The sequence below is a fragment of the Pseudonaja textilis genome, chromosome 3, assembly GCF_049901715.1.
Source record: "Pseudonaja textilis isolate UNSWEBS1 chromosome 3, rPseTex1.2, whole genome shotgun sequence".
Taxonomy (NCBI): Eukaryota; Metazoa; Chordata; class Lepidosauria; order Squamata; family Elapidae; genus Pseudonaja; species Pseudonaja textilis.
Window position 1 is genome coordinate 149,017,474 of NC_141992.1, and position 16,046 is coordinate 149,033,519.

At 43.4% G+C, this 16,046-nt stretch overlaps 1 pseudogene; it reads right to left on the reverse strand.

The window, feature by feature from the left end:
• Positions 1–11,652: 11,652 nt before the first annotated feature.
• LOC113435541 (vasculin-like protein 1 pseudogene) lies at positions 11,653–13,544 on the reverse strand (annotated as a pseudogene).
• Between the last annotated feature and the right edge of the window lie 2,502 nt (positions 13,545–16,046).

Here is a 16,046-nt window from a genome sequence, read left to right on the forward strand (position 1 = left end):
CCCTTCCAGGCCAAGGAACAAAAATCATGACTGATAATGCTGATTTTATTATAAGGGTAAAGTAACAGAATCCTGCAAGCCTGAAAGTGCTTTCTCCACCACCTTTACATACCAGAAAACTAGAGAGGGTCGATTCTGTAATGGTTTCTCCATCACTATGCCTTTGGATCAGATTTCTGTTATCAGACTGGTGCAGCTCTTTCCCCTGTTTCCCAAGGTTATTCTCACATCCCATAACAATGCTTGGCAGTACTTTACCTACTCTGATCACCACTTACAAAAATGGAGGAGTCTTCTTGCATGCATGTACAGAAACACCTTCCAATTATTGCTACTGTCAGTCAAAGCAGATGAAGGAAAACAAGACAGCCATTTTGTTTCACATGCAGAAATACACAGAAATGCAAAGCCGCTTCAAGGGGCTGTTTCTCCTGAGCCTTCTTCAGTGCCTAAAAACCACTGAAGATCTGCAAAGGTCAAATTTTCTTCTGGAGACTGGCTATGCAGAAGGACTTCAAGTGATATTCTGCTGTCAGTGAAGAAATATAAGTCCCACTGAAATCTTTGTCACAAATTAGGCATAATCAGTATTCTCGTTCCAAACTCTAATTAACAGCAGCATATGTTTCATTTCTGTAGAACAATTCCTCAGAGGTGTCTTCATTATCTTTAGGTATGTGACAGAGGACAGCTGTCAGTACTACTTTCTCATTAGGAAAACAGCCATCTACAGACATTATTAAGAGATATGCTTATTAATAGAAAACATTAATGCTAATAGCCTTCATAAAGGACAAATCTAATCCCTAAGAACTATCAGTATAGTGGATAATTATGCTGAATATTATCAAAGAACTTCAGCAATATCTATTTTCTCCTTTCAGTCAAATAGATCCGTAGAGATATAACTTGCTTTGATTCACAAAATTAAACCTTCTTCATGCAAATAATCTTTACAGCTATCAACTGACACAAGTATGCATTTTATGCTATTTTCTCTAATATCATTGTGGACTGTAACTATATTTACAGAGATAAAACAAATGAGAAATACATATTCTAACAAACAATGGTACACAGAAAAGGAAAAATGATCAGGAAAATGAAAATAAAGTAAAATAAAGCACTAAAATACTAAAATAAGATAAAAATACATTTAAAATTATAAAGTGTGATGACTGAAGTTAAAGTGTTAAAAACTAATCTTAACTATAGCATGGTGAATATAAATATTTAGGGAACTTAGTATCTAGTACTGAGAAATTTCTCCTATTCATCAGTAATAGGAATTACACAGATTGTTATTATATACACAACATTATGAAAGTGTAGCTTCCAGTTTTTTTAGTTGATGTTGGCCTTCAGATCAGTATAACTATTATTCCTTAAGGTATACAAAACATAGCTGAATGAGAAAAGTGATATTTGTCTCTAAAAGTATACTTTAAAAGTTCACCAGAGAAATTTTAAAAGAAAATGAAACAAATAAAGAGGAATTGGTACACAATAGTGAAGAATATATACTTTTCCATGATCAGGAGCTAGGTAACTGATATCCAGAGAGCAATATCACAATATGTTGGAAGTAAAAAAAAGAAAGCTTATGTTAAATCAAAAATGCAAAGAAAATAATGGACGCATCCACCAATCAGGGCAAAAATTCTAATGAGATGTTCTTATCTAACAGTTTAGAAATCAGAATGTGCTGCAGTAATATTGAATCAAAACCATTTTGTATGGTCTAGACTCTAGTTCATGAAGCAGTGTATTACAAAAAATATTTCAAAGCAACCATGAACAAATTGGCTGAACTTGATCAAATCATTGCCTTTCAGACTCAATAATCTTGTAAGCCATGGTCATAATTGGATTTATTGCACTCCTTAAAGGCACCTTGTGATAAAGTGCTTCATATCTTTTGACCTTTATAGAGAACTGCACCTATTAAAATCTGTTTCTCTTCTTTTCCTCTCTTTATTTTTCTGTTATTGCAAATTGTTTTTTCAACTTAGACTTCTATAGTAGTGTAATGTTAAGTACAGTATCTATATACAGTTTTTTAGGCTGTATTGATAGACACAGATTTGTGTGACTGATGACCTAGAGCCATTCTTTCACACACTTCATTTTAATTTCAGTGCTGGTATCATATTTCATATGCAAGACTATCAATCAGAGATGAAACAATGCAGTCCATTCTAATGATGTGTGAGAATTCTCCTGTGGCTTGGTGCTTCTACATCTTTTTAAAAAGATGTCATGTCATTTAATTAAAAGATCAGAAAGCCAAAATGCTTTGGGTCGAGAAGATATCATGCTACATTAATCTGTTGCCACAGCTGCTTCAGAGTTCATTATTGATGGGCACAATATGATGAGTTTATGAATTTTCCCTGACCAAAGTGGTCAACTTCAACTTTTCTACAAATTCAGTTAATGTTATAATCCAGCATCTCTTAGTTTTGATCAAAATGTTGCAAATGGACAATTGTTGCCAACCAAATCCTGCAAAAATATAATTCCAGCACTTGCTACCACTAGCCAAAATTATTTATTATCTAGAGTTTAAATAGCTGCGGAGTAACTCTGGGTAACCAACATGTTTTTAAAAGATCAGTATAAATGAGAGAATCCCAAAGCATGTAACAAAGAAAGCAATCCTTAAGTCCTTCAGATATACTTAACAAATTTCATAGGCTCAATTCACTGGCAGTAATTATATAGGAGATGGCTCAAATGTGGGTGACCATCCATATCGTCTCCCAGTCCAGAAAAACATGCAGACAACAAACAACATGAAGTTGCATAAAGGTCCTTCTGGGCACAGCTGCCATCTGCTCTTTGAACTGGAGCCATGAGCCCAAGACGACCTCCCAAATTGCGCAGTTCTCTTTGGGTAAGGTGGCCCTAAAACCCAGAAGTAATCATGGATTAAGGTGATAACTGTTCTTCCCTATGCAGAGCCTGCCCCTTCCCTGCAGCTTCAGAGATTAGGTCAGAACCTCCGTGGCATTGCTTGGTCAGCTCAGATGAAGACATTCCATTTAATAAACACATTATCTAAAATCCATTTGAGCTGGACAAATAAGCTTTTATTGGTGGCATCTTCCTAACATAGTTACAAGCTTAAAGTAACTGTTGCTATAAAAATTAATGAACCTAGGGTCTGTCTTTATTCGTTATTTATTTGCTTGCTTGTTTTGATGATTTGGGCCAGAGATGGTATTCAGCAGGTTCTGACCAGTTCTGGAGAACCAGTAGCAGAAATTTTGAGTAGTTCAGAGAAATGCTCCCATCTATTCTCTGCCTCCTGAGTCCCAGCTGATTAGCTGGGTCTTCTTTTGTTGCCCTGCACAGAAGAACGGAGCTAGAAAGCAGGTTAGTGGTGTGCAGAGGGAATGGAGATTTTGCAGTACCCTTCCCCTGCCACGCCCACCAAGCCATGCCCACAGAACCGGCAGTTAAAAAAAAAAAAGAATCTTACCACTGATTTAGGCCCATAGATACTCTTGGATTAAACTATTACTACAACAACAATCTGTAACATATCTCTTGGGCAAATCAGACTGTCAGATTTCAATGCACTTTCAAGTATGTATGAGAGTCCCTGTTTGTAAATCCTTTCCAATGATGAGAATACATTTTAACTTGTTTCCCATTCATTTACAGTCCTTTGTAAGGCAAAATAGAAATAAATATGCTGCCCAGTCTGAAGAAAGTCCCTTCTTGTTTGCAATGTTTCATTTGTATGCACTTTTTAAAAAATTAATTTATCATTATTTTTAATGATGAACATCAAAACACCATTTGTCCACAAAGCATGGCATTATGCTCTATAATAAAAAAATAGACTTTTAGGGCCCTACAGCATGTTTTGTGTTTATTTAGCTGGTGAGTTGTCCTGTACTGAAAAAATTTGAAGGAGGAACGATGTGTATAACTGTTCAGAAAGATATTTGTTTTCATGTATGAGAAAGAGAAACTCACTAGAACAGGTTTTATCATGATTTTTATAATATTTATCAGAATCAAGGCTTTGGGAGGTAGATTACATGACTCTTTAAAAACTTTGAAAGTGTTAAGTATACTACTTTACCAGTTGTTAAAGTTGTTCCAGACCCCCCTTTGATTTCAAAACTTATAGACTTCCAGCCTACAGTTCCGGAGGCAACAAGCTTTCCATCACCTGTGATTGATGAGGATGATTCCACTCAAGTAGGTGCTGATTCAAAGTCTGAGCTTGAATAAGGAATACAAAGCCCTAAATCACACCACCAGGTAAAAAGAATGGAGCAGGAGAGGTCATCTTGGCACCTCAAGAGGAAGAGATGGTGATTTCTTTTATGAAGCACAGCAAGGAACTCTGGCTATTTAAGAGCATGCTTTAGACTTCTTCTCCTTGTTAGAAAAATTCTCCTGCTTCGTGTTCCTGTGACCTTTTCCTCTAAGGCTCTGTGATTTAGTTTGACTTTGGGTCAGCTTCTGTAAAATAACTGGTATTTAACCCGCTGACTTTTCTTGGCAATTGTGCAGCTGAATGCTTTAAAGCCAGCAGCTTGCAGTTTAGCATAATTGTGAGTTTTAAATTACCAGTTCTTGGGCCTATTTTGGCTACTGGTAGAAAATTTGCAACACAGTCATCAAATCATATCTATACCATCTGGGACTTAAATGTAAGCTCTTTCTCTTCCATCCTTTCATATCAATGGACTCCTGGCCATTCTTTTTCCCAGCATTATCGTATCCATTGTTATCTGCAATAAAGCAAACTACCTAATGGAATAATACAGTTGGAAAGGACCTTGGAGGTCTTATAATCCAACCCCCTGATCAAGCAGGAGACTCTATACCATTCTAGACAAATGGCTGTCTAGTATCTTCTTAAAAGCCTCCAGTGATGGAGCACTGACAACTTCTGAAGGCAATCAAGTTCCTGAACTTAAGGTTGAACTTGTGAAAGATACTGATTTGCGGCTAATTATGTTTGGTCTGATAGTTGGGAGACTGCCAAAAATCCTCCTTTCTATGTGAGCTTGTATTTCCAGAGAATACCTATTTCCTTCCAGTTCTGTTCTATCAATCTTTGCCTGAAATGATTCTTATCATAATTACAGGAGAATATTAAACCAGGGGTGTCAAACTTGCAGCCCATGGGCCAGATACATCACACGCTGGCCATACCACACCCGGTTTAGTGAAGGGGAAAAGGTTGTGCTATAATACCATTCTATAAAGCCTTAGTAAGGCCACATCTAGAGTACTGCATGCAGTTCTGTTCACCACATTACAAAAGAGATGTTGAGACTCTAGAAAAAGTACAGAGAAGAACAACCAGGATGATTAGGGGACCCACATTACGTATCTAATATTAACACAGTTGAGAAAGTCCAGAAATATTTCACAAGAAGAATTCTCCACTCCTCTACTCATTGCAGAATACCTTATGCCACCAGACTTGAAATTCTAGACCTAGAAAACTAGAACTACACCGCCTTCAGTCCGATCTAAGTATAGTATATAAAATCATACATTGCAATGTCCTACCAGTCAATGAATACTTCAGCTTCAACCATAACAACACAAGAGCAAACAATAGACACAAACTCAAGGTTAATCGCACCAAACTTGATTGCAGGAAATATGACTTCAGCAACAGAGTGGTCAATGTCTGGAATACTCTACCTGACTCTGTGGTTTTTTCCCCAAACCCCAAAAACTTTAACCTTAGACTGTCTACTATTGACCTCACCCCTTTCCTAAGAGGTCTGTAGGGGGCGTGCATAAGCGCACCAACGTGCCTTCCATCCCTGTCCTATTGTTTCTTTTATATATATTTTTTATTTTTCTTACATGTATCCATGTATTCATAATTATGTTTTTACTTATACCTATTATCTTGTAAGCAATTGACAAATAAATAAAAAAATATGAAGAATACAGGAACAGGGCTTGGATAGTGTTAAGTTTGAGCAATGAGAGGCTGAACCAGAGCATGAGTGCAACAATACTTTATTATAACAATAAAGGGCTGACCGTGCTTGCCACGCCTGGAACTGGCTCGCAGCAATCAGCGACTGGTTGGACCCCGCAGCCTGCTTTTATAGCTGGCTGCTGGGGAGAACCAGCCAATGAGGAAAGGGGGAAGAACGCCCACTCAAAGTGAGTGGACCTGAGTGAGAACTCCTAGAGTTCTCAGGACATAACACCCCTTCCCCCCAGATGCGAACATGCATAGTCTTTGAGGTAGGCAGGAGGTTTAGGTTGGCGCCCGGAACGGCGTAGCTCTGGAACATCGTCTGTCCGTCCGGGGTCTACCTGGGAAGGCAGAGTCGGCAAAGTGTCACCAGTGTGCCCCTCGGTTTGGGCCTGTCCAGGGCTCGTAGGGTTGATCACTGGGGATGTGCTCTCGAAGGCTGGATCGGGCTGGTCAACTGTCTGGGCGCCGCTGTCTGTGTTCGGGCTTTCGGAACCAGCTGTAGGTGTGAACTGATCGCCGGGCGTGATGTGGATGTGAGGCTGAGGATGAAGCCTCCCTCGCCTAGTGCCTCTGGGTCCCTGCTGGCGATGGTGCTGAGGCGTCTGCGCAGTTGGTCTATGTGCCTTCTCCAGACGCGCCATCCTCCAGTCTGACCCGACACGACCGCGCCCGGTGATGGCTACGATCTCGCCCGGAATCCACAGGGGTCTCCGCAAGTTCCTTGCGAAAACTGGCTCCTGTAAGATAAAATGTCTAACCCCGATGAGGAAGCGAGGGAGAGTCAGGGCAGTATTGTGGGTGTAGTCTGTCCAAGACAGTCCTCAGGCCTGCCCATCAGGAGCTCAGCTGGGGACTTATTGGTGACTGAACAAGGAGTTGAGTGCTGGCTCATCAGGAACCGCGAGAGTTTGTGGTGCCAGTCATCCTTGTTGAACCTTGCCAGGGCTTCCTTAGTGGTCCTGACGGCCCTTTCAGCCAACCCGTTACTGGCAGGGTGAAATGGGGCTGTGAAAATGTGGCGGATACCCAGGTTGGCAGCGAAGCGGCTGAACTCAGTCGATGTGAACTGTGGGCCATTATCGGAGACAATGGAGTCGGGCAGCCCGTGCGTAACGAACAGGCGTGTTAACACATTGGTGATTGCTAGTGTGGTGGTCGTGGATAGCTGTGCTACGTCAATCCATTTGGAATAGGCGTCCACGACCACTAGGGAACATCTTCCCATGCAGAGGGCCCGCTAGGTCGATGTGAATTCTGGACCAAGGAGCGCTGGCGTTTTCCCATCTAGTAGGAGTGGCAATGGGGGAGCAGGACGGGATTCCTGGCAAATGTTGCAGGAACTTACCCAATTGACAATGTCCTCGTCTAGACCCGGCCACCACACGTAGCTGCGTGCTAACGCCTTCATTCTCACGATGCCAGGATGTCCCTCGTGCAATGCTTCCAGAACTCGGGTGCGCAGTGAGGCCGGGATGACCACTCGAGTGCCCCATAGTAGACAGCCCTGCAGACTTGACAATTCCTGCATGCGAGTCTTAAAAGGTGTGAATTTGTTATCAACATTGCCACCCGGCCACTCCCTCCTCACCCAGTCGAGCACCTGGGCGAGTGTTCGGTCTGTCTTGGTTTTAGTAGCAATGTCCAGGGCAGTGATAGGTAGGTCCAACTGGGTGATCTCGAAAATAGCGTGGACAGGAGCAGGGTCTTCAGCCGGGGCAGGCAAGGGGCAGCGACTGAGGGCGTCAGCGTGGGACAGTGTTTTACCCGGGCGGTGTATAAGTCTGTAGGAGTAGGCTGCTAGAAAGAGAGTCCACCTTGTCATCCTAGGGGAGAGGACTTGAGGGGTCTGCTTGTCCCCAGCTAGGAGGCCCAGGAGGGGTTTGTGGTCCGTGACCAGCTCGAAAAAATGGCCAAAAAGGAATTCGTGAAATTTTTTCACGGCTGCAACAGCTGCTAGGGCTTCCTTATCGATCTGGCTGTAGTTGCGCTCCGTAGCAGAGAGCGTCCTTGAGAAAAAGGCGATGGGAGCCTCGGCGCCATTGGGAAGCCTGTGACTTAGTACCGCCCCAATTCCAAAAGGGGAGGCGTCTGCTGCCAGTACTAAAGGGAGGTTAGGGTCGAATTGAATAAGTACCGCCTCTGACGTGAGTAGTGATTTGACGGCGTTAAAGGCATGGTCTTCCTTGTGCCCCCAGTGCCATGGTGACTTTTTATCCAGTAATCTGTGTAGGGGTTCAGCTACTGATGCTTTATGGGGCAGAAAGGATGCGTAAAAGTTCAATAGCCCCAAGAACGCCTGTAGTTCAGTTTTGGAGGTTGGAGTGGGTGCCTCGTGGATTGCCTTAACCTTGGACTCCAGGGGGTGAATGCCAGAGGCGTCAATTTTATAACCCAGAAAGTCCACCTGTCTAGTGGCAATGGCACATTTTTCTTTTTTCAACTTGAGGCCATGCTGTCTGAACCTCTCTAACACAGCTCGAACTCTTTGGAAGAGTTGGGGTCTGTCCCTGGCCGAGACTAAGATGTCATCGAAGTAGGGTACTACACCAGGGAGGCCCTGCAAAATCCGCTCCATGAGGGATTGAAAAATACCTGGGGCAACACTTACGCCAAATTGGAGACGCTTGCATCGGAAGGCACCCCTGTGAGTGACAATTGTCTGGAGTTCCGCTGTTTGGTTATCTACAGGGAACTGTTGATATGCTTGAGACATGTCCAATTTAGCAAAAATGCTGCCTGGTTCGAATGTGTGTAATAAGTGCTGGATGACGGGCACAGGATAAGCGCTAACTTGTAGAAATTTATTGATTGTCGTCTTGTAGTCCGAGCAAATTCTCAGGCTACCATCTTTTTGAGGGTGTGACAATGGGCGTCTCCCACTTGGCGAAATCTGTTGGCTCAATGACCCCTTGTTTTAATAGTTTATCCAATTCTGCATCTAGTTTTGGCCGAATAGCAAATGGGACCCTACGCGGTTTTAGCCTGATTGGGACTGCTTGGGGGTCAACTGAGAATGAGATGGGGGTACCGTTATAACACCCCAGCTCTTCGCTGAATACATCTGAGTAATCAGCGAATAAGGAGTCAGTGTCTGAGGTTGAGACAGCATGGACTCCTGTTATCCCTCGGCCGAGATGGGGAAACCAATCGAGCCCCAATAAGGTGGGTAGATTGCCGTTAACTACCACTAGAGGTAGGTGACCTTTAAAAGCTTTAAAACTGACAAGAAACTTGCCTCTGCCGATTACAGGAATGGTCTTCCCCTGGTAGTCCTTCAGGCCAAACTGGCATCTCTGGAGCCGGCTAGTGGATAGGCTTGGTTGGAGCCTCTTAAGGGTGTTCCACGAGATAATTGAGAGCGCTGACCCTGTGTCAACCTCCATGTGGCACGGTTTACCTTCTAGGGAGACGGAGAGAGAAATTTTACTAACAGTGTGGCAAGTGTGCTTGGCAAGGTGATGCGTGCGACAGTTCAATACTTGCCTCTGTGGTCCCGAGTGTGAGGGAGGGTGCCTTTGTGCTGCGCTTTGGGGAGCTTGGCAGACTCTCGCGATGTGTCCCCTTTTATGGCAGTTATTGCAGGTGGCTCCTTTAAACTTGCAGGTGGCCCTCTGATGAGATCCCCACAGGCTAGGCACAGGGTGATGTGCTTGGGTGGACCGATGTTTTCTTGTTTGGCTCCTACCTGCGGCCGTCTGTCGTTGGATAGGCGGTGGACTTCGTTTTCATCACTGATAGTTTCCTCTGCTACCACCTCCTCGGAGTGGACTGGAAGTGATGTCAGCTTGGCACTTGGGCCCTGGATTTCGGTGGCTGAGTTTGTTGCCAGCTCAGCTGCCAAGGCCTCCTCGACTGCTTGTGCGAGGTTGAGGTCTTTTTGCGAGAAGGCGCCTTTGCAGGTGGAGGTCCTTGACCCCGCAGACTAATTGATCGAGGAGCATGTCCTCCAGGTAGGTTCCAAACCCACAATGCAGTGCTGCTGTTCTGAGAGCGGCCATATATTGATTGATGGTCTCCTTGCTCGATTGCTTCCTCATACGGAAGGTGAATCTCCTGGCAATCTGTGAGGGCCTGGGGGAATAGTGGTTAGTGAGAATTTCAAGTAACTCAGACCACGGAACGTTTTTCAACTCACGAGGAGCCACGAGCACTGTGGCAGTATCGTAGACGGTGGCTCCGCAGTAGATTAGGAAATACGATTTTTTCCGATGTTCCCCCGCATCCGCCAGGCCAACAGCATCGATATAATGATTAAAGCGGTTCTTATACGATTCCCACTTCTCCTCGTCTGGCTTGAACGCCGGGAAGACTGGATTGGAACTCATGGTGCTGGGACCGGTTGAACAACCTGAGGAAAAAATCTCTCTGGGGCAGCAGACAATGTTTTAGTGCCCGTGGTGGGCAAGTGATTTCAGCTCAGGAGAGGCTGTTTGCAATCCTCTCTTTTCTCTCTGGGTTAACCACGTTAGGCTGTTAGCCGTTGATGGCGTTTGGATTCGCGCCTGAGTGGGCGTCAGTGACTGGCTACAGCGCTGTGCTGTACCTTTTAGGTTTGAAATTCAAATGACAACCGTTTGAATTTCGCGCCTGATACTGAGCGGCTGCGGCTCGCAGCGCTTCACTTTCCCTGTAGCTGGGCTAACAAGCGGCTACAGACGCTTCTAACTCTCGATTCTGACCGCTCTCTCTGGCTGCGGATCAGCGTTCGCTTCTTATCGCTTGCTGGCCGCTTTCTCTGTCAGCGGATCAGCGTTTGCTCTTTTTGTTTGCTCTTTTTGATGGCTGACCGCTCTCTCTGGCTGCGGATCAGCGTTTCTCTTATCGCCGGCCGATCGCTCTCTCTGGGCTGCGGATCGGCGGCTAGTGACTCAGCGGTTGCATGGTGCTTCTGGTAGCCATCCCACCTTCATCGCCAGTGTTAAGTTTGAGCAATGAGAGGCTGAACCAGAGCATGAGTGCAACAATACTTTATTATAACAATAAAGGGCTGACCGTGCTTGCCACGCCTGGAACTGGCTCGCAGCAATCAGCGACTGGTTGGACCCCGCAGCCTGCTTTTATAGCTGGCTGCTGGGGAGAACCAGCCAATGAGGAAAGGGGGAAGAACGCCCACTCAAAGTGAGTGGACCTGAGTGAGAACTCCTAGAGTTCTCAGGACATAACAGATAGTCTAGTAAAGAGAAGGACCAGGGGAAACATGATAGCAGTCTTCCAATATTTGAGGGGCTGCCAGAGGGAGGAAGGGGTCAAGCTATTTTCTAAAGCACCCGAAGGGCAGAAAAGGAATAATGGATGAAAACTGAACAGGGAGAGATTTAAGCCGGAAATAAGGAGAAACTTTCTGACAGTGAGAACAATCAACTAATGGAATAGCTTGCCCTCGGAAGTTGTGGGAGCGCCATCACTTGAGACTTTCTCTCTCTTTTTTTTTTTTTTTGGCAAACTGATGCAAAATATTTATTTCAAGTTAGTTATCTTTTGATGCAGTAGTTTTCCCCTCATACAAACTCAATGTGATAGTCACTTTTTAAAATCTTTAAATAATGTTATCAAAATAATCTAAATCTTTGAAATCCCACAAAAATTTTATATTTTAACAATCCACCCTGAATATCAAGGTTGCAAGAACACAAACAATTCCTCTTTACAGCTGTACCCTCCCCCAAAAGAAAAACCAAACATTCCTGGTTAAGTGATGAAGCTCCCTGAGCTGCCAAAAAATAAAAAAAGTTCCATGTTATTAGCATTAATTTAACACAATTAGAACTTCCGTAGCCATTTTGTCATTGACAATGGTTGTTTTAGCACATTATTGCCGCACAACATTTTGCAATGTGGACGGCAGTATGAGAAGCTTGTGGTTGCCCAACTTAAGTCTTTTGCATCCTTCTCCTGGTGAGACTGAATCCATGCCTTGCTCCAGAAGGTGGAATGGATTGTTCTCTATGAAGCACAGAAGGGCAAAATCAAAAAGTAGTAAGCCAATAGCTTTCTTCTTTGGGATATAATTCTTTCCCTTGTGCATGAAGTTTTCAACAATAAAAAACTGAACAGGCTTGAGATAGAAAAAACTCTGCTTCATTTGAACCCCAAACATTTATGTGCTGAACTACAAACTGAGTTTGCTGAGTTGGTTTTATATAATGGATTTTTGGTGCCCAACTTCAGGCATCATCGTCAGAAGTTTCACTGCTACTTGTTTCTGTGTCTGACTCTTCAAACTCTGTCTTAAAAGTGCTTCTCCAGTGGGAGAATAGTTGACTGCTGCCTTGGCCTCGAAAAAATTCACTCTTCCGAAAACCATTTCTTCTTAGCTGCTCTGACTTTATTTGGAGCTCTTTGAGCTCATCCTCTGTGAGGGGAAGGCAATTCTCATCATTCTCAGGATATTCCTGCCATCCCATTGCTTTCAGTAATCTGTGTTCTGCTTCTAAAGAATGAGAAAGATTCTCTTCCAAAGGCAAAGAAAGCCCATTCTGATGGCAGTTCTCCTCCCAGTTTTCCTTTGGTTCTGCTGTACTGCCACCATCCACATCCTCCAGTTTGTTCTCATGGCGCTCTGGCAATTCTCCATTCTTGTCATCCTTCAGAGCTTTTAAGAACTCACTCTTCTTATCTGTGGTGCGGCGCATCAGCTTTGTCAAGTGAGAGGAGTTTATTTCAACAGGAGGGGTGGTACTGGAGGGACTCTCTTTGGAAGAGGTGAGAACAGAGCCATTGGTTAACACAGCTGGTTTGGTTACAGACACAGGACTGGTAAAAGCTGAATCACAGCTGGAAGTTAGTGAGCTTGGTTTATGTTCATTTCTGTTAGCTTTCCATTGATTTGGCTTTGATGGGGATGCTGCAGGCTTAGGAACCAGATTTTTGTAGGCACTTGGGACAATGGGGGTTGCCTTGTTGCCATTTGAAAGCTGAGGTCCTGGTGATGTGAATGCAGCTGAGAAGGCGGCAGCAGGATCCTCTTTTGAAACCTTTTTGATGACCAGCATCTTGGTAGGTTGCTTGGCACTAGGAGGATTTTCCCAAACACCAGATGGAGTTCCAGCTGGTTTACCCTGGCTGTGCTGTGTTCCAGCTTCTGGATTCAATTATGGAAAATCTTCCTCCTCAAACTGTAATTTGTCCTTTTCTTCTTTCTCCTCCCTAGCTTCAGCAGTTGGCTTTTCCTGAAAAGCTGAATTCTTTCGGGAGTGGAAATTGCCATTCCAATGGCGATGAAATCCAGTTGTTCCTCCTCTCTGACTCATGCCATCATGGCCACATGAAGAACCATGCCAACCTGGCTGACTGCCAGCTAGCCCAACATGAGTTCCTTTAGAAACACCAGAATCCACAGAATCATGGCGGTGCAGGGAAGGCTGATGCCAACAGTGTCCAACAGTTCTGAGGGGGCCATTATTAAAGGAACCATCAGAAGAGTTGCGCCATCTTCGGCTTACACCAAACCAGATGTTCTCCATGCTTTTCAAAAGTAGCTCCAGGAGCCTTGGCAGATTGTGGCGTAGAGAAGTTAAGCCAGGCAGAAACAAAGTCATGCTGCGCCATTTAGGTCCAGGGTCTCTCTTCAATGAAGTGAGGCATCAAACTCATGGCCAGGAGCCGGTTTGGCCTTTGCAGTCCACTCTCACTTGAATACTTTGATTTCCAGATTCCTTCCTTCGCAAGGGTGCACCTATGCCAGCTATGTGGCAATGGTGAGTCCCAAAGGAAGCATGAGGAGCCGCACTTCGTGCTGACTGCACCCCTTAACCCTCTAGCTGCTCATCTTAAATGCTCTCTGAACGCATATGAGGAAAAAAAAAAACCTAAAATGCAGTGTGCGTTTTTGGAAAACTACATCTACATTCACCTCATTAAAGTGTTCCCTGTTGTCACAATGCTGTGTAATTCAGCTAGTACATTACAAAAGTAGTTGTCAAATTAGTACAGCATTCAGAAAAGCATGGTAATTAATGGTGAATTTCACAAATCCACTTTGTTCATCTTCTGCAGCAAATAAACTTGAAACAAAGGGACGGGGAAAGGATGCTGAGGAGTCTTGAAAATTCTCGTATAGTAACCCTTTGTTCTTATTATTTGCTAAAATGCAGGATTCGTTTTTAATGGTTGCTAAAAAATTAGCTTTCTTAAAAACACTGTTTTGAAAGGCTTTTCAAATAATTTCACTTAAGTTTCCTTGGTAAGGAACTAAAGGCAACTTGAAGATACAAGATTCAATTATTACTGTCTTCCTACCGTTTCTAGTTATGCATTCAATTAAAGCTAAAAGCAAAAGGCCAAACTGGCAAGATATCCTTTTACCATATTTGAATTGCTGCCTTTAAAAATAGAGGAAAAAATGGCTGTATTTTAATCGAGTTCACATTTGGGCAATGGTCTTCTTCCATAAAAATGAGTAGAATTCACGAAGTACTCTCAGTTTCTTCCCCCGACGCTGGCAGCCACTCAACTCCCTCCTTAAAGTCCAGCTCCTCTTCTCTCTCTCTCTCTCTCTCTCTTTTTTCCATGCAAGGCTGTGCTTACAGAACCAGGCCCCAAATCACCCCCACCCACTCTCTCCGTAGCTTCAATTCCTCAGACCGAATCATAACAAAGCTCTGCCCAAAATGGCTGCCCGGACCGGCCGAGGGCTGGAGTGGGCCATCACTTGAGACTTTCAAAAAGAGATTGGGCTGCCATCTATCAGAAATGGTGTAGGGTCTCCTGCTTGGGCGGGGGGTTGGACTAGATGACCTATAAGGTCCCTTCCAACTCTGATTATCTGTTATCTGTCATGTGATGATGCTGTGACGACCCCGTAACAATGCAAGTTTGACAACCCTGTATTAAACCCTTTAACCCTGACCTTAAAATTTCTGATTTTTGAAAGAGTGGTGATGCTTGTTAATACTATTTAATAATAATTGAATTATTTTAATCTGGTATTCCCAGATAGTAACTAATTTTTTCACAATGAATTAAATGAATAATGATAGGGGTGCAATAAACTGATCTCCAAGCTATGTATATTTACTGAATGGTCATCTTTACATTTGGAATGTAAAACTTGGTTCACAGATTACAAGCCAAAACAGAACAACCCAAAACTTAGCTTAATGTTTGAAGTTATAAGAATAACAACAAAAAGCCCCTTTTCATGAATAATTCAGTACATGGAAGGAGAATCCTGCAACAATTTAAAATAAAGTAAGCCTTCAATCCATAGGGCTCTACACAAGAAGACTTTCCACACACTCCCATTTAAAAGCATTCTGAACAGAATAGCACCATGCAAAATCCTTTGAAAAAGCTGCTTTGCCATTTTTCCCCAGACTTACACAGCTGTTTGTAAAGCTGCTTCAAACTGCTTTCACCTTCGTATGTCTGCACACAGGTGATGTGCTTCACTGGAAGAAGGGTGGGAGAAGCATTTCATATTCATGTACAGATAGTTAAAGCTGTTTGTGAAGCTTCTGAGCTTGGGAAAAAAAGATGTAAAAGCTATAATGATCCAAGGAAGGGTACTTTGTCCAAGCTCCTGTACATCATGAATCACCTCTTTTAAACAATTAGCATAGCCTCAGTACAAAATAGAGAAAGTGATGTGATGGGCAATCAACAATTGTATACTAATTAGACCACTGCTATTCAGTAGTTAGTGGGAAAAATAACAGTAGAGTAACGGGACCAGAATTGAAGAGAGGCGGGTAGGGAAGGAGAGGGTGGGGAGACAGAGAGAGTAAGCTTGGAAATATAATTGAATTGCAATATATTTCGGGAGGAAGGGAGGGTTATTTTGCAACTGCTGCTTCTCCATCCAACTTAATTTCCTCACAAAGAAAATACAACAGAGAATGGACCCAGTGTGCTTCTCTTGGTATTTACACCCTAGGGGAGGCCGCAGTTGAATTGGTCAACTATGTGCAGAAAATTTTTTGTTAAAATGTGGCAACACTTTACAAAATGTGTTTTTTTTTTCCTTTCCTGTAGAGTTGTAATTGCAGGAATGTTCCAATCTCGGATGGCAAACCTCAGATAAAGAATGTTTCCAAGCAAATACAACTCAAGCAAACAAAGTCACTAATCT